At 33.5% G+C, this 26,955-nt stretch overlaps 1 long non-coding RNA gene and 1 pseudogene across 1 annotated transcript in view; both read left to right on the plus strand.

Annotated features, from left to right (window-relative positions):
* The window catches only part of LOC132693336 (uncharacterized), a 73,915-nt gene extending 47,464 nt beyond the window's left edge, over window positions 1–26,451 (plus strand). The window contains exon 3 of the long non-coding RNA XR_013554925.1: window positions 26,353–26,451. This is a non-coding gene — a long non-coding RNA (uncharacterized LOC132693336). The remainder of the gene's footprint in view (window positions 1–26,352) is intronic.
* On the plus strand, window positions 16,947–17,100 carry LOC144616227 (U1 spliceosomal RNA; annotated as a pseudogene).
* Window positions 26,452–26,955: the final 504 nt, after the last annotated feature.

Raw genomic sequence — 26,955 nt, forward strand, 5'->3', positions numbered from 1 at the left:
TAGTACATCCTTTTAAAACTTATTGAAAAGCTGAGTAGAATCTATTCATAGGGAATTAAATTGATTCACACAATATAAGGAAAAGAAACATTTATTTTCAAGAGGCATTAAATCTACTCTCCTTAATAGAGAAACCAAGACTAAAAGAGGTGAAAAATGATGAGAATGACCTTTTTAGTTCTAATCACACAAATAAATCAGTGCACTGGTAATGAATTCATTAATTTTGATTAAACACGGAACTATGAAGTCATTTGAATTAATTCAGTAATCACCATCAAGAACAGATGCTTTAGAGCTTGATATTGAGCAGACCCTCTAATTTGCACTTTGACCCAGTCTTAGGGAAATGTGTACCAAGATCATCAAGTTAGCTGATTTTATATGCAGAAGGATCAAGTCATGAATTTGAACAAAAGACCTATAGACAGTAACAAGGTCGTAACCTGTCCCCTAATTAGGATAGCATTAAGGTTAGTTTAATTTTTGAGAGGCCCACTCATTTCATATTGATGCTAAAAAGGGGTTTTATTGACACCAATGCTAGAAAGTCTTTAGACTTTCTATCTCAAAATTTTACTCCAGACTCAGCAGGTAGGTCAAAGTAGCTATGGAACTTTAAATTGCCAGATATGCCTTAGGTAGTGGTAAAGCCAACTAAATTATAAAATCATTTCTGGAACTCTGATTATCAAATATACCCACCTCCACTCAAGGTCAGTTGTTCTGAGAGGGGATGAGTTGTTGGTTAAGAGTCCTATCCATGATTATAAACCTATTCCCTTTAGGAAAATAAATACTGCTTTGGGGTTAAAATTTGCGAGAATATATAGCTAGCAGTAACAGCAGAAACTACTAGCAATTACTCATAAAATTTTATCAAAATAAATGAAAACAACTGTACTCCCAAGTGATATGGCTTTCTCAATCACAGTGTTGGAAGGCAGGTGTCCTAATGTACCAGCAGTAATATGGTGTCAGGAGATGCTGACAAGTCCTTCTAGAAAATTTGAACATCAAAAGATCTAAGCCATGTGTACAAAGTATACATTTTCATCTCACTTTTAACTTCCTCTGGGTCCCAGTCATGAATTATCATAACAGAAAAAGGAAGAATAATTTTCATATTGAATTGTCAAAATTTTTTTGTAGAGTAATAATTCAAAAAAACACACAGAAATTACCATGATTTTAATTATTTTTGTAAGAAACCACAGAACTTTTAATCAAGCACCTCATGAAAAGCCTTATTGATTGATAAAAATACTTAATTGAATCAATCATACTATGCATTAGCTGGCCCATAAGTGGGTTGGGATGAAGTTGATTGAATAGGCTATTTGCACAGAACTCAAAATGATTGACCCTTTGAAAACTGTTATTTTCAGGATAGGATAAAAAACACAGTAAGTCAACAGTGTTAGGGAAAAAAAACTGGAAACCAGAATTTTTACTGTATTTTCAAGCAGAGATCACTCTGGGAACTGCTGATGAAGAGGAAAGAAAGAGGAATTTTTAAATTCAGGATTTTAAATAAAGTCAAGTCAATTTTTTTAAGACAATCCAAACTCTAAAATTAAACACCCATATACACAGAGGACTGTTCAGTAGCACACAATGTGTGCTGTGGAGGAATATTGTCCACATGAGTTATAAATGTTATCTAACGGGATTCTGACACATAATTCCAGTTCCTCAAACTAATGCGCTCCATTACCCAGAGAGCCAAGCAAGTAATGGCCACTGTGGTGTCATCTGTGCTCCTTCTGAGATTGTAGGTGTGTTTTAGCACTCTTTCTGCCTTGAAGTCATACACTACAAATCCTCAGTCTTTGCCTACCGTGTGTATTAATTAATTTCCATGAAAGGCTTTGCTCCTCAATAATGCTTTTGCAAAGCTTTTATTTCTTGCTTTGTTAATTAGCTGATGCATATACCTTGCTCTTTGGTTGGCCCTTTTAACATAGTCTTTAGATTCAGCACTTTTTTCCTCCTATATTTTGCCAGTAAGATTTCTTTTTTCAGCAATGACGTGAGCTTTACTTTTTTTTCTCTTTCTCTTCATAATTTGAGTTCATTTGAAAATCAGACTCCCATTGTGAATCATCTTAATACTTCCTTTGTAACAGCTAATTTTCCCCTAGTAGCAATCATTAGAGCTTCACAATCCAGCAACATCCAATCTAATATCTTTCTTTATAGATGGAGTAAGCACTTATTTTATTCAATGGTAAATATTTTAACTTCTTTATTTGAATTATTCCTAATGTCAAGAAGAATAAATGTTGGAAGCTACAGCTACTGAGCCCTACATAATCCAGTATAAGTATTTCTATTACTGTAAAAAAAATCACGTTTTTTTTTTTTTCATTTTTCTCCATGAATTTGATTAGTTTTATTAGACTTTGGCTCAGGTCACTATCTCATGGTTCATGACTTCGAGCCCCACATTGAGCTCTGTGCCAACAGCTCAGAGCCTGGAGCCTGCTTCAGATTCTCTCTTTCCCTCTCTCTCAATATCTCTCTCAAGAACAAATAAACATGAAAAAAAATTATTGGATCATCATAGATTATCTTTAGTTTTTTGAAGTCCATTAGACTGATAATAACCAATGACTCTATTAAAGAAAAAAATATTCTGACAATCAGTAAGACAAGAAGGGAGACTTTATTCAAGAACTGGGGATTTATAGTTAAGGAGCAATTTGGAGGATCATTGGGTAGGAAATTCCTTAGAGGAGACATCAAAGGTAGGGGGAATTTTTGCTAATCATGTCAAACAGAATTGCTGCTGAAGGCAGGTGAGAGTGATCAGGTAATCACCTCAGAGAATGGTAGGGATGAGGAAGTTGATCAACTGTTGAGGGTGATGAGAAATCAGGGGTGGAGGGATTCTGTCTAAAGTAGCTTAAGAGACTTCTTGCAAAAACTATTGGTCTTCCTTTTTACAAAGCATTGGTCTTCCTTTTTCTGAAACTTTCTTTCCCTACATAGTCACATGTTTTCTTTCCTTACTGCTATTGGACCTTTACTTAAATGTCACCTATCTTAGATTAACCCAGCCTAAAATCTAAAAAGACTTACCTACCCCTTACATTTCTCCATTTTTTCTGCATTTTCTCCTTAACACTTAACAACTGAAATTATCATATATATGTTTAATACACATTTATTATGTGTGTATTAATTTCCTGCAATTTCTCTCCCAGTTGTGTGAAGTCTTCTTAAGGGTAGGGATTGGGGCTGTTTTATTCACTTCTGTAATCCTAGCTCTTAGAATTGTCCTTAGAACAATATGCTAAAGAAGTGTTCCAAAAATATTTGTCAATGAGTGAACATACAGAGTTTGGGTGTATTCTTACCTTCAGGATAGTTATTTAACAGTTTATGCCCTAATTCCTATTAATCTTGCTTTGCAGTTGCAGTTATAGACCATGCCCTGTATCTTTTTTTTTAATTTTAGGTAGTTAACATACAGTGCAATATTGGTTTCAAGAGTAGAATTCAGTGATTCATCACTTACATACAACACCCAGTGCTCATCACAACAAGTAACCTCCTTAATACCCATCATCCAACTAGCCCATCTCCCACCAACCTCCCTCCCTCCAAACCTCCCTCAGTATGTTCTCTATAGTTAAGAGTCTTTTGTGGTGTTCCTCTATTCTCTTCCCCCATTCCCATATGTCCATCAGTTTTGTTTCTGAAATTCCACATGAGTTAAATTATATAGTATTTATCTTTTCCTGATTGATTCATTTTGCTTAGCATAACACATTCTAGCTCCGCACACATCATTGCAAATAGAATGATTTTGTTTTTTTGGATGGCTGAGTAATATCCCATTGTATATGTGTACTCTATCTTCTTTATCTATTCATCAGTTGATGGACATTTGGACTGTCTCCATAGTTTGGCTATTGTTGACAATGCTGCTTATAAACATTTGAGTGCATGTACCTCTTCAAATCTGTATTTTTATATTCTTTGGATAAATACCTAATAGTGCAATTGCTGGATTATAGGCAAGTTCTATTTTTAGATTTTTGAGAAACATCCATACTATTCTCCAGAGTGGCTGAACCACTTTGCTATCCCACCAACAGCTCAACAGGGCTCCCCTTTTTCTGCATCCTTGCCCACATCTGTTGTTTCTTGTGTTGTTAATTTTAACCACTCTGGCAAGTGGTATCTGGCAAGTGGTATCTCATTGTAGCTTTGATTTGAATTTTCCTGAGGATGAGTGATGTTGAGCAACTTTTCATGTGTCTGTTAGCCATCTGGATGTCAACTTTGGAAAAGTGTCTATTCATGCCTTGTTTCCATTTCTTAACTGGGTTGTTTACTTTTTGAGTGTTTAGTTTTAGAAGTTCTTTATAGATTTTGGACACTAACCCTTTATCAGATACATCACTTGCAAATATCATCCCCCATTACATAGGCTGCCTTTTAGTTTTGTTGATTGTTTTCTATGCTGTGCAGAAGCTTTTTATCTTGATGAAGTCCCAATAGCTCATGCTTGCTTTTGTTTCCTTTGCCTTCAGCAACATGTCTAGTAAGAAGTCATTCATTTCTTAAGTAGGAAATCTTAAGTTCAGAAAAAGCATATACCTTTACAGAAATAAGGTAAAATTGAGAATATTCATATCAGATAACTAAGGTATTTAGTTACTCCAGCTTATGTAATTTGCAAGGAAATCTCAGAGTGATTATAAAGCACTTGTGTAGCTTTATTTATGTATTTAATGTTTATTTTTGAGGACTGACAGAGTGTGAGTTAGGGAGGGGCAGAGAAAGAGGAAATCGACAGAATCCGAAGCAGGCTCTAGGCTCTGAGCTGTCAGCACAGAGCCCGATGCAGGGCTCCAACTCATGAACGGTGAGATGAAGACCTTAGCCGAAGTCGGAGGCTTAACCTACTGCGCTACTCAGGTGCCCCAGCACTTCTATGGCTTTAAACTGAATCATTGATAACTGGATTTATGTGATGCATTTCATCTCAAGTTAAAAAATTTGTGAGGTATGATTTAGAATCATGTTTCATATCAATTTAAGAGACTAATATAATGATCACTGAAAGATAGGTTCACATTTACCACTATCAATTCCTAAGGGCACAATAAAATTTTAAAAAAATCACAATAGTTATGAAGAGGGAGGTAAACAAGCTAAATTGTCAGTTTTTTGGGCAAAAACTCTTCATATACTAGAAATTTTGTGAATTCTCTTTTAGTTTCTAGCACTACAAAGAACGAAAATGATTTTATAGTGTTGTGATACTCATCTTATGGGTTCTCTGGAGACCTCACATAAATTGGTTGTTATCTATTCATTAACTGGCAAAGATGGCCTGAGCAGCATGGAGAAGAGGCATTTGGAGTTAACACCTCCATATTTCATTTACTTATATAGAAATCATTTCTTCTTTCCAAAGTAAGATAGAAGAAGTATGAATAAATGGCATATAATTATATATTCTCAGGATCATCTCATGTCACCCATATTTTTTCCATAAAGAGGTAGCAATGCCTTTTCAAACTAATTAGAAGGGCAAACAAAATTCATACATATTTGGAACTTTATATATATTTGATAGCACAGTCTGTATTATAATTTTCGTGACATTTAAAGGACCGTGTTGATTTTAAAAGACTAAATTTTCCATTTGTACTTTTCAAATAATTAATTTCCTTACATGTGATTAATTCTCTAACGTGATAAACACTTGCAACGTCTTCGCTGTTAAATGCTAACATGCAATAGTTCTTTCAACATGAGAATATCGTAACTACTTCGACATCTTGAAAGAATAAATTAAATAAGGCTTCCATTAGAAATGTTGTAGTGTATCCATGGTCTATTATTCCCGGAAATTTGGTTATTAGGTATTGGGTTTGTCTTTCATATCAGTGGAAGTTTAGAAATTGGAAACTTCCTGGTTCCAATTGTTTCTTGTTGACTAACAGTAGCAACAATAAGAACACAAAAGCTTAAACGAAACAGATATAAAAAACAAAAACAACAACATGCCCCCAACAACAGAAACGGAAAAATTAAATATTTACTTGAGTCTCAGAATGGATGCTTTTAACTGTATTCACTTTTGCCGGATCAACCGTCTGTGGAAGGTGAAGGTTTGTACAAGACACAACTTTAACCATTGCACTTGGCAGCATGTCTTTAGAAAACGATGTTTATTTATTTATTTTGAGAGAGAGAGAGAGAGAGAGAGAGAATCCCAAGTTTGATCCCACAAACTGTGAGAAAATGACCTGAGTCAATATCAAGAATTGGATGCCCAATCGACTGAGCCACACAGGTGCCCCAAAAGTATTTTATTTATTTAAGTAATCTCTACACCAAGTGTGGGGCTTGAAATCATGACCCTGAGACCAAGAGTCATGTGTTCTATCACACTCAGAAGCATGTCATTGTCGTAACCTAAAAAGTTATTTCTTTTGCCCATGAAATCTCTTATTTAAAGATTCTTTCCTCTGTACTGAAAAACACACTCATGTACCCCATCTAATTTTTAGATTGAGAGAGGGAGCGAGATACATATCACACACACACACACACACAGACACACACACACACACATACATCTTTTGGTTCTTATAAATAGTCTATGATATATTAAAAACCCTTACAATCTGGGGCGACTGGGTGGCTCAATCAGTTGGGCCTCTGACTTTGGCTCAGGTCATGATCTCAGGGTTTGTGAGTTCTAGCTCCACGTCAGGCTCTGTGCTGACAGCTCAGAGCCTGGAGCCTGACTGCTTCAGATTCTGTGTCTCCCTTTGTCTCTGTGCCCCTTCCCTGCTCATGCACCACCTCTTTCTCTCTTTCTCTTCCCCCCCACCCCCCGCCGTCTCAAAAACGAATAAACATTAAAGAAATTTAAAAACAAAGCAAAACTCATGCAATTTGATTTTTTTTTTTTTACCAGCAAAAATGGGTTCATTTGGGGGATAACCGAGAATTGCCACTGTGGCCAAGCTTCAGCAAAACCTTAGGCACATCCAGAGAATAAAGGAGAACACTCTTTTATAGAGGGAAGGGTGAGGCATGTTGGGGATGTGTTGTTGCAAACAAACAAAAAAAAATCCATTGAAATAAATTGGGAATTTGAAGTGTAGGGGCTTTTTATTGGCTGAATTGTGACTTCTCTCATTGGCTGGGCTGTTGCTGAGCTATGAGAGACTCTTCCTCCTGCTGCAGTTGTAAAGTAGCTTTTGCTTGCTCAGAATGCAAGGTAAAGTCTTCCTGTTGGAGTCTGCAATTGGAGTGGTAGAAAGTGAGAGCACCCCCTTTCTGGCCTTCTGACCTCATTTTAAATGAGGTTTCCTTTTATTAATTTTTACCTTTAGCCCAGTGGACCCACACCACAATATACTGACCCTGTTATTTCTTTGACCTCATCTTCTGGTACTACCCCCCCACTCTCTCTGTTTCAGCCGTACTGAAGAAACAACAGTCTCTTCAAAGTTGCGTCTGTCTCCTGCCTCAGGGCTTTTGTATTATTTCCTCTCTTCAAGTGTTCTCCTCACAACAGCCACCTGGCTTTACTTTTCCTTAGCTTCAGCTCTATTCAAATGCACCTCCTTGGTGATGGCCTACCAAGATCATCCCATTTAAAATTCTAACCCAGCACTCTCATCCCATTACCTGTCTTTATTGCTTTTTATAGGAGTGAAAGCCTTCTCAAATATTATACAATGTTCTTTTTTCAAACTTCTAAAAAATTTATTTTAAATCAAGTTAGTTAACATAACTAGTGTACATCTAACTAGTGTTAGATGTACAAGGTAGTGATTGATCACTTTTATACCTCACGTAGTACTCAGCACAGCAAGTGCATTCCTTAATCCTCATCACCTATTTAACCCATCCTTCCCACCCTGCTCCCTTCTAGTGTCATCAGTTTATTCTCTATAATTAAGAGTCTGTTTCCTGGTTTGCCTCTCTCCCTCTTTTTTCCTCCTTTTCTCATTTTTTTTTGTTTCTTAAATTCCATTTGACTGAAATCTTATGGTATTTTTCTTCCTCTGACTGAATTATTTCATTTAGCATAATACTTTCTAGGTCCAACCATGTTGTTGCAAAAGGCAAGATTTCATTGTTTTTTATGGATGAGTAATATTAATATATATAATATATATAATAATATAATATTATTATATTATTATATATAATATATATTAATTAAAATATATAATAATTAAAATAATATAATTATATTATTATATATAATATATAATATTCATATATATACATAAACATTGGGGTGTGCATATCCCTTATATATAAACATTGGGATATGTATATCCCTTTCAATTAGTATTTTTGTATTCTTTGTGTAAATACCTACAAGTATAATATGCTGGGTCATAGTGTAGTTCTCTTTTAACTTTTTGAGGAACCTCCATACTATTTCCAGAAAGGCTGCACCAGTTTGCATTCCCACCAACAATGGTTGAGAGTTCCCCTATCTCCACATCCTTGCCAACACTGGTTGTTTTTTGTGTTGTTGATTTTAGCCATTCTGACTGGTATGAGGTGATACCTCATTGTAGCTTTGGTTTGTATATCCCTGATAATGAGAAATGTTGAACATCTTTTCATGTGTCCATTGGCCATCTGGATGTCTTTCTTGTTAAAATGTCTATTTGTATCTTCTGCTCATTTTTAATTGGATTGCTCATTTTCTGGGTGCTGAGTTATATAAGTCCTTTATAGATTTTGGATACTAACCCTTTATCAGATATGTCCTTGGCATATAACTTCTCCCATTAAGAGGGTTACCTTTTACTTTTGTTGATTGTTTCCTTCACTATGCTGAAGTATTGTACGTTGATCTAGACCCAAGAGTTTATTTTTTCCTTTGTTTCCTTGCCTGGGGAGTCATATCTAGGAAAAAGTTTCTATTGCCAATGTCAAAGAAGTTACCGTCTGTATTCTCTTATAGGATTTTTATGGGTTCCTTTCTCACATTTAGGTCTTTAATCCATTTTGAATTTATTTTTGTGTTTAATGTAAGAAAATGGTCCAGTTTTGTTCATTGCATGTTGCTATCCAGCTCTCCCCAAACGATTTGTTGAAAAGACTTTTTTCCATTGGATATTCTGTTCTGCTTTGTTGAAAATTAATTTGCCATATAATTGCGGGTCCATTTCTGGGTTTTCTATTCTGTTCTATTGATCTATGTGTCTATTTTTGTACGAGTACCGTACTGTCTTGATTATATAGTTCTGTAATATAACCTGTAGTCTGGAATTGTGATGCCTCGAGCTTTGTGTTTCAGGGTTTTTGGTTATTCAGAGTCTTTTGTGGTTCCATACAAATTTTAAGATTGTTTGTTCTAGCTCTCTGAAAAATGCTGGTGGTATTTTGATAAGGATTGCATTAAAATATGTAGATTGCTTTGGGTATTATAGACATTGTAACAATATCTGTTCTTCCAAACCATGAGACTGGGATGTCTTTCAATTTCTTTGCGCCATCTTCAATTTCATCAGTGTTTCTTAGTTTTCAGTGTTCAGGTCCTTAACTTCTTTGGTTAGGTTGACTTCTAGGTATCTTAACAGTTTTGGGTACAATTATAAATGTGATTGATTCCTTAATTTCTCTTTCTGCTCCTTCATTATGGGTGAATGGAAATACAACAGATTTCTGTATGTCAATTTTGTATCCTGAACCTTTGCTGAATTTGTTTATCAATTCTAGTAGTTTTTTGGTGGAGTTTTTTGGGTTTACTATGTATACTATCATGTCTTCTGCAAACAGTGAAAGTTTGAATTCTTCCTTACAGATTTGGATGCCTTTTATTTCTTTTTTTCTGATTGCTAGGCTAAAACTTCCAGTACTATGTTAAATAACAGTAGTAAGAGTGGACATCTGTCTTGTTCCTGGCATTAGAGAAAAAGCTGTTTTTTCCCAGTGAGGATAATATTAGCTGTGCATTTTTAGTAGATGGCCTTTATTATGTTGAGATATGCCCCCCCACATACTTTGTTGAAGATTTTTATCATGAATGGATGCTGTACTTTGTCAAATGTTTTTTTTTTCTGTGTCTGTTGAAATGATCGTATGATTCTTATCCTTTCTTTTATTAATGTGGTGTATATCATGTTTATTGATTTGCAAGTGTTGAAGTATTTTAGCAAGCCAGGAATAGATTCTACTTGTTAGTGGTGAATGATTTTTTTTAATGTATAGTTGGATAGCTGGATTTAGTTTGCTAGTATTTTATTGAGAATTTTTTTATTTGTAGTCATCAGATATATGGGCCTGTAGGTCTCTTTTTAGTGGTGTCTTTATCTGATTTTAGTACTGAAGTAATGCTGGCCTCATAGAATGAAAGTGGAAGTTTTCCTTCCTTTTCTACTTTTTTGGAATATTTTGAGAATAGATATTAACTCTTCTTTACACGTTTGGTAGAATTCACCTATGAAGCCATCTGGTCCTAGACTTTGGTTTGTTGGGAGTTTTTTTGATTACTGATTTAATTTCTTTGCTGGTTATTTGTCTGTTCAAATTTCTGTTTCTTCTTGTGTGAATTTGGGTGATTTATATATTTCTATGAATTTATCCATTTCTTCTAGGTTGTCCAATTTGTTGGCATAAAGTTTATTGTATTCTTATAATTATTGTATTTCATGGTGTGATTTCTCCTCTCTCATTTGTGACTTTATTTATATGGTCCTTTCTCTTTTCTATTTGTTAAGTCTGGTTAGAGGTTTATTAATTTTATTAATTTTTTCAAAGAACTAGTTCCTGGTTTCATTGATCTATTCTATTGTTTTTTGTTTGTTTTTAGTTTCTCTATAATTCATTTTTGCTCTAATCTTTATTATTTCCTTCTTTCTGCTGGCTTTAGACTTTGCTTTTTTTTTTTTTCTAATTCTTTTTTTAGGTGTAAGTTTTGATTGTTCATTTGAATTTTTTTGTTTGTTTGTTTCTTGAGGTAGGCCTGCCTGTATTATTTATATTTCCCTCTTTTTTAATTAAAAAAAAATTAAATATTTATTTAGTTTGAGAGAGAGACAGACAGACAGACCACAAGCAAGGTAGGGCAGAGAGAGAGGGAGACACAGGATCCAAAGCAGTCTCCAGGCTCAGAGCTATCAGCATAGAGCCCGATGTGGGGCTTGAACTCATGGACCACCAGATCATGACCTGAGTAATTATGTAATTCCACAGTAATTATGCACTGTTTTAAGGATTTTATGACACATAGTAAATAACACATTAATTCTTACTGGTTTTTAGGATAATAATGAGTTCTTATACTAGCAAGGAAACTAAGGCACGGAGCGTTTTAGTTAACAGTCCAATGTTGCATAAGCTATAAGAAATAAACAGAATATGACTAAAATAATAATGACCAAATCACCTATGTATAAGAAAAAGATTCAAATGCCTTAAAATTCCAAGCCCTCTAAGTTATACTGTAAAATTTTTCAGGCTTTCAGGACAAACTAAAAATGAGTAATAATATCTGGATTCCTCAGATGTTTTCTTGGTGCCAAGTATTGTAACATTTAAATGTAGATATAGTGTTTTCCAACTATATTATATATTACATGTTTATAGTATTAAATGTTTACATATTAAGTTTAATATTTAAATATTTTAAATGCTTAATATTAAACATTGTAGTATTAAATATTATAATGTTAAAACAAGATGTTTTCTATGTTGTATATTACATATATCGCATATATTTTTTTAATGTTTATTTATTTTTGAGAGAGAGAGAATGAGCAGGGGAGGGATAGAGAGAGAGGGAGACAGAGAATCTGAAGCAGGCTCTGTGCTGTCAGCACAAAGCCTGATATGGGGGCTCAAACCCCTGAACCATGAAATGATGAACTGAGCTGAAATCAGATGTTCAACTGACTGAGCCACTCAGGTGCCCCTCACATATTTTTCTTCCTGAAACTTTTATATCAGGCTTTTATAAAAGAAAAAAAAAAGTTGCCTAAGTGGTTCCTTCTGAATAATATTATTTAAAAATTGTAATAACATTATAAAAACGTGCTCACATTTACTTCATCATTTTCTTACTCATTCCTAAATTATTCTACACTTTAAAATTATGGAGGTGGTGGAAGTCAGATCTTGTACTTATGGTTGGGTTTTGACGTTTATTTACTTCAATGCAAACGAGAACCTCTTTTTTCTAAACATAATTCTCAATGTCCTTGGACCTTAAAAGCTGAAGGTTTAAATAAATATCCATTTTACTGGCTTATGATGTTAATAATTTCACACATATTTCATCCATTACTTTGTGAAAAATAAAAAAATTCACAAGCAAAGTTTATGAATTTGAATTTTATAGGTATCTAAACATATTTTATTTTTTGATATGTACAACTCTTTAATAAAATGGTATTTGAATCAGTTGTCTTTTAAAAATACTTATAAAAATAAATACATGTATTTTTCATTGGCTAAGTGACATATCTTTGCTTATACTAGCATCCCTTTTTCCTGTCTTTACCACCTTTTCCCAAATACATAGAAACAGAGTTGTATGATACAGGGAAATGTAAATGATAGTGATGTAAATGCTAATATTAATAGGCATTAGTTATAAAATGTTTAAAGCAACATTAGTGGCAATGTTCTTATGGTCCGTAAGTCTGACCTAAGGTCAGACTTGAAAACTAACCAGTGTAAAAATTATGAGAGGAGGCAAGTATATCTCCAACATATAAAGTGATAAGATTAAAAAAAAAAACACTGCCTAATACTAGATTTCACAAAGGAAATGATGGAAAAACTTCTTGATGTTACTTTAAAGATGCCATTCCATTGTCTTTTAGAATACAGGATTTTGAGACATGAACTCTTATTCATATTTTTCTCTTCTACAAATAATATGTTATTTTTTTCCTCTCTATGTGCTTTCAAGATTTTTCTCCATCAATTTTGTTCAACAATTTGATTGTGATCTGTCTTGATCCAATTATCTTTGTGTTTTTCTGTTTAAAGTTCTTTGAGCTACTGAAACTTAGTTAGTTACATTATTCCTTTTTCAAATTTTCTATTGCCATGAATATCAAATATTTCCCAGAGTTTACTGATAATCTAACCTTCTTTTCTGATTATTGTTACTTTGTACTTTATTTTGGGTAAAGTTCTATGCCTTTAACTTCACTGATCCTGTCTTCTGATATGCCCCATCTGGTATTAATCTCATCTCTCACTCATTTTTTTTTCATTCCAAAGAGTATATTTTACCTTTCAAGATCCATTTGTTCTTCTGTTTTATGCTTAACAGTTCTATTCTTATGAAAATCATGCTCTTCTTATATTTTTGTATATATTTATAAGATTTATAATAGCTTTTTATTTTCTCCCTTACTCCTTTGGGGTTTATTTATTCAAGTATAGTTGACACACAATGTTACATTAGTTCCAGGTGTACAACATTATGACACTACATCTCTATATGTTATGCTGTGTTCACCAGAGTGTAGCTACCATATGTAACTATATAGTGCTTTTACAATATCATTGACTATTCCTTATGCTGTACCTTTTATTCCCATGACATTATTCCATAGCTGGAAACCTGTATTTCCACTCCACTTCACCCTTTTTCCCATCCCCCCCCCCCACCTCTCCCCTCTGGCAACCATCATTTTGTTCTCTGTGCTTATAAGTCTGAATCTGCTGTTTGTTTCTTCCCCTTTTTCTTCTCTTCCTCCTCCTCCTTCTCCTCCCCTCCCCCTCCTCCTCCTCCTCCTCCTCCTCCTCCTCCTTCTTCTTCTCCTTCCTCTTCTTTAGATTTCACATATGAGAGAAATCATATGGTATTTTTCTTTCTCTTTCTTATTTTGCTTAGCATGATACCCTCTAGGTCCTTCCCTTCTTCTTTTGAAGTTCAAATAAAAAAAACTGAATTGGCCTTAATAAACAAGAAAGAATATATTTTGGTGACAACACAAATAGACAGAAAGTAGCATTCCCATTTTAAAGGAAATTAAAAAGTACAGGGAAAAGAAGTATAAAACTCTTGTTAATTGCCCAAGTAACTGACTTAATAATATTCCAGTGTTGTCTGACTTTGATTTGTAATGTGACTTAATAGTACAAAGAAACTGTCATATATTATGTACGTATACACACTCTACATATTCATATACACCTATTTCTATCAAACACCATTCATAAAATAAAACCTAGATGGATGATACATCAAAATGCTTTTAAAAAACTGTAAATAAGTATACTTGACTTTAGATTCTGGGCCTAATTTTGATCTACTCTCAAAGCATGATCCTTTTAAGACACTGCTTATGTTCTATGTAATACAAGGCCTCTCTAGTCTGGTTGTTGAGAACTTCAACTCATGTGATTTACAGAAATTATTTGGCTTACTGGGTTCTGGTGGTTTCTTTGAGTTTTTATGGAATTTCACCCAATGTTTGCAAAAATAAGGACTGAAAGATTTAAAGAAACTCCTACATTGATTTCTAAAGTTCTCTTTCTAGTTTTCTCTTTTTCAATATTTTATCCACACATTCTTTCTGTTTCTGGCTCATTGAACTATATGTTTCTCTTCAACAAATAAGGGACTATTTTGGTTACCTCATCTTTGTGCTATGGCCTGAAAGCCAACTTCAGATAGTAAATAAACTAAGGCAATCACAGGACTCAAGTTGTTTTTAATTTAGTCAGTTTTCACACTCCTATACATCCTATTGTCCAATATAAGAAAACATGTCTAAAAATTTGATATGTCTTTTTCTGATATCTTAGTTGTTAATGGCATAAAGATAATTTGTCTGAAAGTTAAAGAGCCTGGAGGCAAGACAAAATAATTCGAGTTCTAGCACAATTATTCACAAAATTGAAGATGAGGGAATACTATACAACTCATTTATATGACTACTATTACCCTGATATCAAAAGCAGACAAAGACATTATAAAGAGATACTTTTCTGTATTAATGTAGATAACAAGATCCTTAACAATGTTGGCAAACTGAATCCAGCAATAAATAAAAGTGATAACTTATGACCACCAAGTGGGTTTTATCCCAGCAGTGCAAGATGCTGAATTAATATTGAAAAACAAATCAATGTAATTTATCATATTAGAGACTATAAAAGAAAAAAAAATGGGCAATAGCACAAATGTATAAAAAGCATTTGACAAAATTCAACACTCATTCATGATAAAAATCCCCAGCAAACAAGGAAGAGAAAGAAATTTCTTCATCCCCAAAAAGAACATACACAAAATATCTACAGCTGATAATGATGAAAGAGGGAGTGTTTTTTTCTCTAATATTAAGAGTAAAACAATTATATTTGTTGTTATCACTTCCACATGATATTGCATTAAGATCCTGGAGTGCCTAGTTGGCTCAGTTGGTTAAGGGTCTGTCTGACTTTGGCTCAGGTCATGATCTCACAGTTCGTGGGTTCAAGCTCCACATCAGTCTCTGTGTTGACAACTCAGAGCCTGATGCCTGCTTCAGATTCTGTGTCTCCCTCTCTCTCTGCCCCTTCCCTGCTTGCACTCTCTCTAAGAAACAAATAAATATTAAAAGAAAAACTTTAGAAAAATCATAACCAGTGTCTTAAGCAAGAAAAAAAAATTCACACACATTAGAAACGAGTATAAAGCTACCTTTGTTTATAAACTACAAAATAGTCTGTATATAAAAATCCCATGAAATGTACCCAAAAAAGGCACATAAGTTAATAAGTTAACAGGGTAAAAAATCAATATGTAAAAGTCAATTGTATATCTCAGTGCTAGCAATGGATGTTTGTAAAATGAAATAAGAAATAAATGTCCTTTATAAAAGAATTCAACAACATAAAACTCTTAAGTATAATTTTATGAAAATATTTGAAAGATCTCTACAACTGCAAATATCTGACTGCTAAAATAAATACAAACATAACTAGAGAAAAACATTATCTGTAAGGATTATAACATTCAGCATTGTAAAGATTCCATTTCCTTCAAATTGATCTATAGGTTAAATTCAATTCCGTTTATAGAAATTTAGAAATAAAGAAGCTGTTTCTAAGTAGATAATTTAGGCTTTTTGTAAAACTACAAAAGCTGTTTCTAAATAAATATGTTATTGCACCTCTGCTTTCAACCTGGATTTTAAATTAATCTATTTAAATTAAGATGCTATTAAAAACACATGTTGCAATGGTAACAGAGCGTAAGCTTCTGACAAAGAATAAACAGAGAAAAAGTAGTCTAATACTCATTATCTGCAGGGTGGCTATATTAAAAATGTGCTTCACAATAAACATAATACATAAGAATTAAAACACGGTAGGCATATGGCTTTCCCAGATGCTCATAAAAATGAAAAGCTCTAGCATGTAGTGTCAGTAGGGGTAAGATAAGATTCAGTAAAGGAGTTCACGTGTATTCTTTGAACTTAACTGCTAAAAGCTGAATGAACATCATGCTATATCAAGGGACAGAGCCCTTAATACAAACTTCCATCTAAATAATTTAATATTTCTGTGATTTTTTCAATCATTCTTTATCAGCAAAAGATATTTTGGGGGAAATGTGCAAGGATTGGAAGAAAATATAGACTAACACATGATACTCCAAGCTTTATAGCAATATTAGAGATTCATAAACATGAATACACCAGATAATTTTTATGACAATTTTCACATTATAGGATTTGAAGTTTAGAAAAGTTAAATATAAATTTTTCAGACTTAAAAATCTGATGACTTATGGAAACTGGGTGGCTTAGTCAGTTAAGTGTCCAACTCTTGATTTTGATTCAGGTCATGAACTCAGAGTTCATGGGATTAGCCCTGCATCTGGCTTTGCACTGATAGAGCAGATCCTGCTTTGGATTCTCTATCTTCTTCTCTCTCTGCCCCTCCCCCACCCACCATCTCCCAAAATAAATAAAATAAACTTAAAAAAAATGAGAAATACCTGGCAGGGGAGATACCGTGATTATGAAGTTAGTTTTCCAAGGGCAAGGCTTATCCATTGCACTCTCGATGTGCAATTTCTCCAAATGTGGGAAACTCAACTGCAAAATTTGTGGTAGTGGGGGACTGCATTCACATTTTTCCTGGTTAAAAAATAACTCTGATGACTTGATGGCAGAGCCGTGATTTGAACTTAATTTTGTTTCATTTTAAAGATTTTAAGTGGAATATGTATAAATTTATATGCATAAGTATGAAATACCTACCATTTTATTATATTTCAATTAGGTAATTAGATAATGCAAATACTACCTTTGTAAGGGATTGAGTATAAATCTTTAAAAGTAAGAAAATCCCCCGTAGCAAAAGAATATTTAATCATGTGGAATTTATTTGAGTGATCTAAAGATGATTTGGTAATGGGATTCTTATTATTATACTTACTAAATATAAGGATTTTTTTGTTTGATTTTCATATATCAATATTGTAGGGTGTTTGTATGCTAAGAGTAGTGAGAGGGAGGAATGAGAGTAGATGGAATAGGCCCTACAAGCAGAGCAATTGGTCTTAAAGAGAACAATCTGGAGTATTAGGGGAGAACTGAGAACATATGGGTATATATACAATGGTTTGGTAAATGTGCTTCTGGGAATACATGAAAATTTTCTTCTATTATTTTTCTCAGTGAAATTAAAGTGGGAACATACAACACAGACACAAACACAGTGGCAGAAAATAGCTAACATTGAAGACCTGATACTGCTATCTTGAGAAAGATCTGCTTGAAGAGTTGTCCTTTTACTAACGATGTCTAGAAACTTCAATCATGGGAAAAATCGTAACTGATGAGAATGGCTCACGAAGTGCATAAACTGTTCTAAAAAAGTGGTTTTCTGTGAATACCTATTTCCTACTGATAGTCTTGAAATGTGGTACCTGCTAGACAAAGGGTGCCTATATGAATGGTCCCAAGGAAAAACTCTAGACACTCAGTTTCTGGTGAGTTTCCCTGGTAGAAAGTATTTCATATTCATTGTCACAACTGGTTACTGAGGGAATTAAGCACATTCTGCCTGACTCTACTAGGAGAGGACTTCTGCAAGATTGTGCCTGTTTTCCTCTGGATTTTGTCCCATGTGCCTTTTCCTTTTGCTGATTTTGCTTTGTATCTTTCATTATGATATGTGAAATCTGTGATTATTAATGTATAAGAGTCCTGTGAGAGGTTCTCCTAGCCTGGGAGACCACTTACACACACACACACACACACACACACACACACACACACACACTATATGGTTAAAATATTGAACAACTTGGGCCAATAATTTCACCAATTTATGGTGAGAGGTCTCACTTTCTATCATTGTTGGGAATTCTTAAATCAAGTGCTGATATATCTATGAATATTAGATAAGTAATGTATCTTTAAATATGACAAAAGAGCCATAAGAATTTCAAAATTTTTTTATTTTTTAAAAAATCTTTAAAAATGTAGAAAAAGGATATGGTATTAACAATTTAGAATTAGTGAGATCTTAAGGATGGACTTAAAGGGTCTATCTGGGTTTCTAATATACTATCTGCTTAACTAGAATTAGAGCTAATTCAAAATGAAGTATTGGAAATATTGGATAGGAAATCTAAAAATATTCTGTATGAAGATATAGAAGATGGAATAAAATTAGAAAAAACAAGACGTATTTAAGAAAATAGAACTTTAATTAATGAAAGCCATAAGCCTTGCAGGAAAAAATTGATATTTAAAAAAAAATGATATCAAGAAAAAAAATTGACATTTAAAAAAATAATGTTTATTTAATGTTTATTTATTGTTGAGAGAGAGACAGAGCATGAGTGAGAAAGTGGAAGAGAGAGAGGGAGACACAGAATCCGAAGCAAGCTCCAGGCTCTGAGCTGTCAGAACTTGAAAGCACAGACCATGAGATCATGCCCTGAGCCAAAGTTGGATGCTTAACTGTGAGCCCCCAAAATTTGATATTTTAAGTGTAGACATGAAGAACTAGTGAACTGGAACTTACATTCAAAGACGTCTTCCATAACAAGATATTAAAGAGAAAGAGGTAGAAAATATGAAATAAAAAATAAAAGACATAGAGGATGGAATATATATGTAATCAGAGTCCCAAAATAGAAAAGAGAGACTGTAAAAGAGGCAATATTTGAAGTGAAATATTTCCATAGATGATGATATACTTTAATTTATAGTTAAAGAACCATAATAAACACCAAGCAGCATATATAAAATAAAATATAAGCTACATAATAGTAAAACTACAGAATGTTAAAATCAGTTATATTAAAATATCCAGATGATATAGTTTATCCTGAAAACATAACAAATCAATACAAACATTGTCAATAGAAACAGTGAAAGTGAGAAGACAGAATAATATCAAATTTTCAGAAAGAAGGAAATTTTCACCTTATAACCTCAGCTTAATACTAATTCATGAAATAAAATAGAATACAGCATTTTATACTAAAAGAAACTAACAATTTACTATGATGGACTTTGCTAAAATAACCTTTTAAAGAAAATGTAAGTTTCTTTATTTGGATAGAGAGACAGAGAGAGTGAGTGGTAGAAGGGCAGAGAGAAAAGAGAGATAATCTCAAGCAGGCTCTACACTGTCAGCACAGAGCCAGATGGGACTCAAACCCACGAACTGTGTGTGGGTCATGACCTAGGCCGAAATCAAGAGTCAGACACTCAACCGACTGAACCACCTAGACACCACATTGCTAAAATAACTTTTAAAGGGTATATATCAAGAAAATGGTAAATGATGTCTGAGAAAATATGAAATTAAATAAATAATCAGAAAGAAAATAATGATAAGTGTGTGAGTAATTATAAGAAACTGTTTACTGTATAAAACTAATGAGAATGTCTAAATTTTGAGGGAAAAAGACAGAGATAACCCAAATGTTGGACAGTCCAAACCATGAGAAAGAACAGAAATAAAATGAAATAACATGTTTTAGGATATTTAAGAAGAATATACTTATAGTTTTCCCTTAGGTTTGAATATTACAATATTAAGGGCAATCAATAAACAATATACATACAATAAACTAGAATGTAACTGTCATTCATCACCATGCCCCTAATATTTGTTGAGTTTAATGAATTCAGAGTCTGTATCAATATCTCTTGTATCATTATTTCAAGTGATTTTCTTGTACATAGCATGTAGATGGATCGTGTGGGTTTTTAAATTCAATTTGCCAATCTCTGACTTTTGCTTCGTATATTTAGAGCATTTCCACTTAATGTAATTATTGATTAGAGATTGAGTGAGGCATTTTATTTCTTAGGTTTATTTCCTTTGTTCTTCATTTCTTTGTCTTTACTTTCTCTGTTTTCCTATGGATTTTCATAGTTTTTTTTTTTATTTTTTACAATTTCATTTTGATTTACCTATATTATTTCTGAGTGTTTCTCTTTGTACAGATGTTTAATAGTTGCTATGTGTATTACATTATCCATGTATAATTTATCACAATTATTTATGTTTACCATTTTGAAGGAAGTGTAGAAAATTTATGTCCCTTTAAGTCTCTTTACATTTTTCCAATTTAAAATAATTGTCTTAAACATTTCCTCTACATACTCAAGAATCACATCAGATGATATTATAATATTTTCTTTCACAGCCAAACATAATTTAGAAAACTCATGAGTTTATTGTATTTACTTGGATTTTCACTTTTTACATTGTGATTTCATCCATTTTGATCTTCCCAAGATTCCTTACTTTATCATTTCCTTTCCATCTCAAGAATTTTCCTTTAGCTATTTTGTTTAGGATAGTTTGTTTGATAAAAAATTCTCCTGTTCCAGACCTGGAGGTGAAATACTTGAATTTTATTAATTAACCCATAAGCTTATTGTGGTTTTGAAGGTCAGTTTTATTCTAAAATCAATAAGCATTCATCGTTTTGTCTCTTTCTAGACTGAGCAAGTGTTACAGAGACTAAACAAAGCATTGGCACCTTGAATTTTTCCCATTCTCTTTTGGGTAGCCAAGCTTCTATTAAAAGCTCTTTGGAGAGAACAATATATTTAGAGGCAGGTAAGAAGTCAATGTCTTTTAATTTCTGGGAGAAACTTTATTTTGTAGAAAATTGGGATATCTCTCTTTAGTAGGTCTGGATGATATGTGGAAGGAAGTTCTCCTTTGTTACTTTCTTCGTTTTTATTTAAAGTTTTTCATTACCAGGATTGTTGTCATGAACAGTAAGAGTACTTTGAATTGCTATATTATTATAACCCTCATAACATGTTAATATTTCTGTTATTCCAAATATTATTTCAAAACAGTCACAAAAGTATCATCACTGAAATGGCAATTTCAGTTGGGATGCTGACAATTCAGTATGTTCCAACTTCACTGAACTTTCTCAATCTTCTATAACCAGATTGTTTGGACTTTATTTTTAAGTTATATTCTGGATTTTTAAAAAATGATTTATGTACTAACTGGTCTTTGGTCATATTCTTCTTAAAGCCTATTCTTGATTTTTCTGATATTTAACTATACAAGGAATCTGACGTTATCTACAGATTGTGTGTAAATCATTTAATCTTTGAAATAAAGACCTGGGAATGAGTGAAATTAGTGAATCTACTGGGGATAGACCACTGTACTCCCCTGCTGTTCATAATAAATATTTTACCTAGATTCCAGAAAATAAGTTGCTACATTTAAAGATGTCCCAAATTCCTCCAATTTTTTTAAACTATAAATATTCCTACAAATTAGCACTTCATTCTGTGATATTAGTATTTGTCTATTATTCTAGACAATTTCTTTTAAAACCTAACACATGAAACACTGTTTTATTAGTTTTTGTTATAGGTGGCCATGCCTTTTCTTTAATTTAGGTTAGCTTTATTCAGAAATACAGAGATGATTCACACTTCTTCATGGCCACATTTTAAAAGCTGTAGACAAGAACCATGAAAAAAATATGCCAAAGATTTTCAATTAAATACGAGTGCTTGGACACAAGGTCTTTTTATTTAACATAGTTATTTTACTTTATTTCATTTCATTTGACATATTTCTATATTTAAATGCTATAATATTTATTTTTTTATTTTTTAAATGTTTATTTATTTTTGAGAGAGAGAGAGTATGAGCAGGGGAGGAACAGAGAGAGAGGGAGACACAGAATCCAAAGCAGGCTTCAGGCTCCAAACTGTCAGTACAGAGCCCAACTCAGAGCTTGAACTCAAGTACCATGAGATCATGACCTGAGCAGAAGTTGGACGTTTAACTGACAGCCATCCAGGCACCTCAAAATGTTGTAATATTTTTCGTTTTGTCAGTTTTTTAGTTCCATGACGTTGGTTTTATGGCTTACCATTATCAGGTACAAGTATGGCCTGGTATGTTCCATAATATTCTTCCAATCTAATGCAAAACATGAACTTTCTCCTTGGATTTTTCTGGTAGATTTTTTTTAAGTATCTCATGTTTTAAAAGTTAATCCAATACAAAAAAACAGTATCAAAGACACAGAACTTTTACACTACATTTTAACCATGAACTATATATCATGAAAAGCAAAGCTTCAAAATTATTCAACATTAACAAATTAATTAAAAACATTTTTCATGTCACGATATGGAAATTTTGGAATTATTAGAGAGATTTTATTTTACACAGAATAAATTTAAGTAACAATACTTTACCAGAATTTGCTTGTTAGCTTTCTAATTGTAAGATCTCTGGTCTTTAAAGAGTTAAAACCTCTAAAAGAGTTGAAGAGCTATATTACAAAGCTGTAATCATCAAGACAGTATGATACTGGCACAAAAACAGACACCCAGATCAATGGAACACAATAGAGAACCCCGAAATGAACCCATAAATGTATAGCCAACTAATCTTTGACAAAGCAGGAAAGAATATCCAATGGAATAAAGACAGTCTCTTCAGCAAGTGGTTCTGGGAAAACTGGACAGCGACATGCAGAAGAATGAACCTGGACCACTTTCTTACACCATACACAAAAATAAACTCAAAATGGATGAAAGACCTAAATGTAAGACAGGAATCTATCAAAATCCTTGAGGAAAAAGCAGGCAAAAACGTCTTTGATCTTGGCTGCAGCAACTTCTTACTCAACAGGTCTCCAGAGGCAAGGGAAACAAAAGTGAAAATGAACTATTACGACCTCATCAAAATAAAAAGCTTCTGCACAGCAAAGGACACAATCAGCAAAACTAAAAGGCACATGATGTAATGGGAGAAGATATTTGCAAACGACATATCAGATAAAGGGTTAGTATCCAAAATCTATACAGAACTTATCAAACTTAACACCCAAAAAACAAATAATCCAGTGAAGAAATGGACAAAAGACATGAATAGACACTTCTCCAAAGAAGACATCCAGATGGCCAACTGACACATGAAAAAATGCTCAACATCATTCATTATCAGGGAAATACAAATCAAAACCACAATGAGATACCACCTCACACCTGTCAGAGTGCCTAACATTAACAACTCAGGCAACAACAGATGCTGGCGAGGATGCGGAGAAAGAGGATCTCTTTTGCACTGCAGGGGGGGGAATGCAAACTTGTACAGCCACTCTGGAAAACAGTATGGAAGTTCCTGAAAAAATTAAAAATAGAACTACCCTACGACCCAGCAATTGCACTACTAGTTATTTATCCAAGGGATACAGGTATGCTGTTTCAAAGGGGCACATGCACCCCAATGTTTATAGCAGCACTATCAACAATAGCGAAAGTATGGTTAAAGCCCAGATGTCCATCGATGGATGAATGGATAAAGAAGATGTGGTATATATATACAATGGAGTATTACTCGGCAATCAAAAAGAATGAAATCTTGCCATTTGCAACTACATGGATGGAACTGGAGGGTATTATGCTAAGCGAAATTAATCAGTCAGACAAAGACAAATAACATATGACTTCACTCATATGAGGACTTTAAGATACAAACAGATGAACATAGAAGAAGAGAAGCAAAAATAATATAAAATCATGGAGGGGGGCAAAACATAAGAGACTCTTAAATATGGAGAACAAACAGAGGGTTGCTGGAGGGGTTGTAGCAGGGGGGATGGGCTAAAAGGTTAAGGGGCATTAAGGGATCTACTCCTGAAATCATCATTGCACTATATGCTAACCAACTTGGATGTAAATTAAAAAATAAATTAATTTAAAAAAATAAAAGAATTGAACATATGGCGTATTAGAAGGTACACACAGACAAAGCCCTATGGATAGAACATGCCTAGTGCTTCTCTCTTTTAAGGTGGTCTATGTCCCTCTTTTGCACTGATTGACACTGATGACACAGAACTGTAATTTTCCTTGCTAAGAGAAGACCTTCTCCTATTTTCCAACAGAGATATTACAAAGTAGCCAGCATATCGTGAGACTAGCTGTGCTGTCAACATAGAGCCTGCCTGGGATTCTCTCTCTCCTTCTCTTTCTGCCTCTCCTCCAGGCTCTCTGTCTCTCCAAATAAATAAACTTAAAAAAAAAATAAAAAATAAACAAAGTAGCAAGAATTAAACAATTCCAGATAACTGAAGATCATATTACATATTTATTTTATTATTTATTTTATTTCCCTTTTAAAAATATTCTACCTGGTCTAGATGATGGATTTAGCCTGTCATGCTTTCCAACTGATATATTTTAATTCCATTCTTTCAATGGACACACTTTAATTCTGTTTCCCCACAGATCAAGCAAGAAAATAGCAAATGCTCAAAGATTGCCACTCAGCTTGGTTTATGGAACTTCCGATAGTCTCCACCCACAAGTCTCTTCTCTAACACAATGGACAAAAATAAACTTTGGCTATAAACTTACTGATAGCCAAAACAAAAGGGGAAACTAAATGCTAGAAATTACTCAGTAGAGAAATATTTTTTTTTAATTTTTTTTTCAACGTTTTTTATTTATTTTTGGGACAGAGAGAGACAGAGCATGAACGGGGGAGGGGCAGAGAGAGAGGGAGACACAGAATCGGAAACAGGCTCCAGGCTCCGAGCCATCAGCCCAGAGCCTGACGCGGGGCTCGAACTCACGGACCGCGAGATCGTGACCTGGCTGAAGTCGGACGCTTAACCGACTGCGCCACCCAGGCGCCCCGAGAAATATTTTTTTCAGAGATGAAATTTTAATAGGAATTGGTTATAAATTAATGTTCTCATTGTCATTGGGGAACATTTTCTAATGTTGCTTTCTGGTAATGTCTTTGGAAATAATTTTGTGTCAAGTCTGAAAGTGATTTTCTTATTACCATTCCTTGTACTAATTAAAGAAGTCAAGATTTTGCTATTAAATATCATTCCTGCAAAATGATTCTGTGAGGACCTATACTTCTATTCAGTTATGTACTCAATTGAAGAACATGCCTTACAATAAGAGAGCATAGAGGACTCTTCAGCACCTCTACACAAACTTCTCTCTATATAACTTCTCCCTAAGCTTTTGATGGGTCCTGGAGTGCAGACAATTTGAGTTTATATTTTCTGACAAGTATTCTAAGTGCTTTTTTTCTTTGTAAGTTATAATCGAATTATACGCTCTATAAAGAAAAGAAGTGTATAGGAGATTTGACATTTTTATATAAAATTTAAACATTTGTGGAGAGTCAGAAAAATGAATTAAAAACCTCATACTGAAGTATATAACATATTAAGGTGTTTTCTGGGTTCAGACCTTGTCAAGAAATCAGTAGCAGGTTTTAATTTCTTTGAAACTCCAATTAAAACGTTCATAAGCAATGAAGGGGAAAATGTGAAAAAAATTGCTATGGCATTGGCATCTAAGAAAAATAGATAAAGCGTAAACCTGACAAAGGAAAGTAGGATTGTAATTTTAACACTTATTGAAGTAGTATTTAAGGAAAAAAATGGTATATGAAACAAGGATTATTTTATAGTAATGAATAATATAATACTAAATGCGAACATAATGGTCTCGAACTTTTATGCCCTGAATAGCAGGTCTTTGACACACAGCTATTAATCTTTGTCAGGTCAAATACATAAAAAAAATCATTTAAGCCTTGCTTTAAAAATTCAGCTAAAAACTTGAATGAAGGAAAACAAACATGGCATATGTATTATTTTCAAATAGATAAGGGCTATATATGAGGTTCCTATTATATTTGCATGGTTAGAGTACAGAGATATATAAAGAATAGCTATCCAATGGTTACAAGACCTTACTAGAGGTTTTATTTTGATTAAATGAACAGTTAAGAGGCAAACAGACATTTGAGGAACATTTGCACTGTGATATATGGGATGGATAAGAGAGGCCAGAGGCTGAAAGGAAAATCAAAAGGATTTTTGATCTGTTGCAGTGGTGCTTTAATGAACCATGATGGCTGATACCGGGTTATAAAAGATCTGAAAAATATTGTAAAGGAATCACGGGTAGATTGCCATGGACTACGTGAGACCAGAAGGCAAGATTTTATAAATCAATGGGAAATTTAAATGTGATTTTTGTTTATAATTAAAAATCTCCTTTTATTACAATCAGTTCCCACCAACTTTAGTTCTGATTCACCTGCACATCTATCTTCCTCCAGATCCTGAAACATCTATGTCTGGTTACTTTATCCTGTTACAAATTATGCAGGGATGAGAAGTTAATATGGCCAGTGAATTCTTCAGGGTCTCCTTCATTTAACCGGTAGAAAACCACATTACACAAGATGAAAAGAATTTCTTATATGATATTTTGCCACAGATGTTTTTCAGCAATTATCCTGAAGATACAAACTGACAAAGATGCAGTTCTTGTGAAAATAATTCATGAGTTTACCACCAGAGGTAGCTGAAAATAATTTTAAAATATATGATTATATGGTAACTCTAACAATTTGAGGAACCATCAGACTTTTTTCCAAAATGGTGGCACCATTTTACATTCCCATTAGCAATATATGAAGCTTCTGATT

The sequence above is a fragment of the Panthera onca genome, chromosome B1 (assembly GCF_046562875.1).
Source record: "Panthera onca isolate mPanOnc1 chromosome B1, mPanOnc1 haplotype 2, whole genome shotgun sequence".
NCBI lineage: Eukaryota > Metazoa > Chordata > Mammalia > Carnivora > Felidae > Panthera > Panthera onca.